Below are 4,026 nucleotides of genomic sequence, written 5' to 3' on the forward strand. Positions count from 1 at the left end.
TTGTTTGTCTCGGAAACATGAGATAACAGACTGAAATAAAAGATAGAGGAGACGTCGGGCCTACGGACGCCTGCAAGGCTACCTCGGTGTCTCACTGGACTGAAGGCTGGCTCTCGCGCTACTGCTGCTGTCCAAGACCTGAATCTATGCAAAAGAGCATAGAGTGTAGTATCAGCACAACCGACCCCATGTGCTGGTAAGTATCCAGCCTGTCACGACCCAAATCCCGGTCGTGATGGCGCCCAGCACACTACTAGGCAAGTCCGACCATTATTCAACACTTAACCCAATTTATCAAAAATAGCGAAAAGAAATATCAATTAAGCAAGATTAAAGTACTGAAGAATTTAACAAAATACACAGTATAATCTCACTAGAACCCGGTGTCACGAATTTGAGCCTCTAGAATACAGAATATCATCATAATACATGGTATATCCAAAGTCTGATAATGCGGAAATAAAGAGATAGGATAGAAGGGAGAAGATCAATGGTTGCGAACGCCGTGCAGCTACCTCGATACTCCCAGAAGCTGGATCTGCTGATCAACTGGATCTACTGAGCCTGAGACTGCCTTGGATCTGCATACAAGGTGCAGGGAGTAAAGTGAGTACTCTGACCCAGTGAGTAATTAAAGTAACTACAGTCCGAAGATAAGAAAATCCAGTAAATACACAAAGTAAGCTAAAATCCAAATATACAGCAACATATGGAATTGGGCAGCTAAACAACAGTATAAATAGAAATCCATGAATGCAATGCAATGCATATGATGGTACATTCCAGTACCCACTGCGGCGTGCAGCCCGAGCCATCCATATTTATTTATCGTCGACGGCGCTCACTGGGAGTGTGTACAGACTCCGGAGGGGCTCCTACAGCCCAAGCGCAATATCTTGGTCAGTCATTGTTACCTGACGGGTCAGCCATTGTTACCTGACCAATTTATATCATACAGTGCCATTGTTGCCACTGTTCAAGTATATCATCCAGTGTCATTGTTACCACTATTTCAAGTATATCACACAGTGTCATTGTTACCACTGTTTCAAGTATATCACACAGTGTCATTGTTACCACTGTTTCAAGTATATCACACAGTGTCATTGTTACCACTGTTTCAAGTATATCACACAGTGTCATTGTTACCACTATTTCAAGTCACTTTATAATCAGTCCAGAAAATAATATAATAAGCCCCTTGGGCATTTACAAAACAGAAGTTCCCAGCCCGGAATACATTTAAAAATATCATTTAAGTTTTCAACACTTAGAATTATGGCTGAGTTTGCAAAACAGCATTTAAAACCTTGGACTGAAATTAAATGATATGCAAATCATGCTAAGCAGTAATATCAATCCTCGAAGGATTTTACAAATCGGCACAAGGCCCCAAACATGGCATCAAGCCCAGTAATATCAATGAAGTATGTGTATCAATCACCAGTATAGTATAAACATCACACGGGATGGACCAAGTCACAATCCCCAATAGTATCCGACCCCGCACTCGCCATGGAGTGCGTGTCACGCTCAATATAGCGTTACGATGTGAAAGTCCGGGGTTTCAAACCCTCAGAACAGCATTTACATCTATTACTCACCTTTAACCGGCCGTAGACTAGTCCGCAATGCCCTTTCCTCTTGAATCGACCTCTTCGTGCGTCGAATCTAGTCAAAACCACAACGAATATGTCACAATAGGCTAAGGTAATATAACCCAATCGAAAAGACTCTAAAAATGTCGAAAATCCCGAAATTAGCAAAACCCGAGCCCCGGGCCCACTTCTCAAAAAATTATGAAAGTCACATCACCGGATTCCTCGTCTCTCCACGAGTCCGTACATATAAAATTTACCAAAATCGGAGTTCATTTGACCCCTCAAATCACCAAATCTTATTTTCAAATCCCTAGGCCTAAATCCTCAATTTTTCTACAATTTTCATGCTCAAATCCATACATAATTGATGTACTTAACTCAAAATAGGTGGGGATAACTTACCTTCACATTGATGATGAAAATCCCCCCTTGAAGCTCCCCAAAAATCGTCCATACTTTGAAGAAACGAAGAAAAGTGAGCTAAATCCGTGTATAAAAGAATCTGTCTGTGCTTCGTCGAGTTGTACCTTGCACTTGTGCTAAACAAGTTGTACATCCTATTAAAATTGTTCCTTGTCGGACACCTTCTGTTTAAACACCCATAACGTCTTGTATAAATATCCAAATGACAAACGGTTTGAATATTTAGAAACTAGACTCAAAGATCTTTAATTTGATAGGTTGTACACCACATAACTCTTTATATATCCCGAGATATGAGCTTCTAAAGTGCATCGTAAATTCTGCCGAAATTGCTCCAGCAGCCCTTTTCGATCCATCGTAACTTTCTGAGATGATATCCAAATCGCAAATGGTTTAACTTTCCGAAAACTAGAATGTATGGGCTACAACTTTTATGTTTTGCACTTTTTCTGATTTCTTATAGATTACAAGATCTGAGCTTCCAAACTGGACTACTCGCAGCAGAATTTCTGCAATTTTCTGCAATTTTTCCTAAGTCCGAAATCACTCCGAGACACCTCCGAAACACTCCCGAGCCCTCGGGGCTCCAAACCAAATATGAACACTAACTCTAAAACATCACACAAACTTGATCGAGCGATCAAATCGCCAAAATAACATCAAAATCAATGATTTGAGCCTTAAATCCAAGAATTCTTTCAAATTTCATAAACTTTCAAATTTTCCAATTTAAGGCTGAAACCCGTCAAACAACGTCCGTTTGTAACCAAACTTTACAGGAAGCGCTTAACCAACATATATGACCTGTACCGGACGTCGGAACCAAAATACGAGTCCGATACCATTACTTTCTGATCAAATTTCATTTTCATTTTCCTTAAACATTTTCAGAAAACAATTTCACGAAAAAATTCATTTCTCGGGCCTGGGACCTCGGAATTCGATTCCGGAAACACGTTCAACTCCCATATTTTTCTATGGACCTTTCAAGTCCAAAAGATCACGGGTCTGGGTCCGTTTATCAAAAATGTTGACCAAAGTCAACTTTAACAATATTAAATATCAAAATTTTTCAAATTTTTCCCATAATTCATATATTTCAACACAAAGATATTCCGGACACACTCCTAAGTCCCAAATAACCTAACGAAGCTATCCAAACCATAAAATTCGCATTTCGAATCCGATATCAAAATTTCCACTTCCGGCCAAATTTTCTCAAAAACCTTCAATTTTCCCTCTTTAGCCGAACGGCTCCAAAATGACCTACGGACCTCCGAATTCACTTCTGATCGCGCTCCCAAATCCAGAATCACCATACGGAGCTACTCCCAGTCTCGGAATCCCAAACGGACATCAATAACACTGAAATGCATTTTAAACCAAACTGATGCAATTTCTTCTAAAATGCTATCTTCCACAATAGGCGCCAAAACGCTCCCGGGTTATCCAAAACCCGATCCGGGCATACGCCCAAGTCCAAAATCATCATACGAACCTGGTGGAACCTCCGGATCCCAATTCCGAGGTCGTTTACTCAAAATTCGAATCCTAGTTCATTTCTTCAATTTTAAGCTTTCAAAATGAGAATTTCCATTTAGATTTGACTCCAAACTTCCTGAATTTTAATTATGACCATACACACAAGTCAATATACCTGAGATGAAGCCGCTCATGGCCTCAAACTGCTGAATGATGCGCCAGAGCTCAAAACGATCGGTCGGGTCGTTACACAGCCTAACCTCGGCGAAGTAGTGACGAGGCTAGGACCAGACTCCAAATAAACCTGTGCAGTTCATATATATATATATATATATATATATATATATATATATATATATATACAACGGGAAAAAAAGGTACAGGAATAACTAGTCAATGCGGGTAGGGGAAATATGCTGTGGGGGTGAATATAGTTCCGAATAGAAAGGCATCAAGTAAGGAAGGAAACAACATAACTAGAATATCAACAAGGAAGCAGAAATCAACAATTTGCACAGCA

The 4,026-nt window shown here is 40.1% G+C and overlaps 1 long non-coding RNA gene across 1 annotated transcript; it reads right to left on the reverse strand.

Moving 5' to 3' along the window:
- Positions 1-302: 302 nt before the first annotated feature.
- LOC138882602 (uncharacterized) lies at positions 303-2,077 on the reverse strand. Its single transcript, XR_011404155.1, has 3 exons — positions 2,004-2,077; positions 1,605-1,671; positions 303-581 (listed from the first exon to the last, which is right to left on the reverse strand). It is a non-coding gene; the product is annotated as an uncharacterized lncRNA (long non-coding RNA).
- Positions 2,078-4,026: the final 1,949 nt, after the last annotated feature.

This window comes from Nicotiana sylvestris, chromosome 12 (assembly GCF_000393655.2).
Source record: "Nicotiana sylvestris chromosome 12, ASM39365v2, whole genome shotgun sequence".
NCBI classification, from domain to species: Eukaryota; Viridiplantae; Streptophyta; class Magnoliopsida; order Solanales; family Solanaceae; genus Nicotiana; species Nicotiana sylvestris.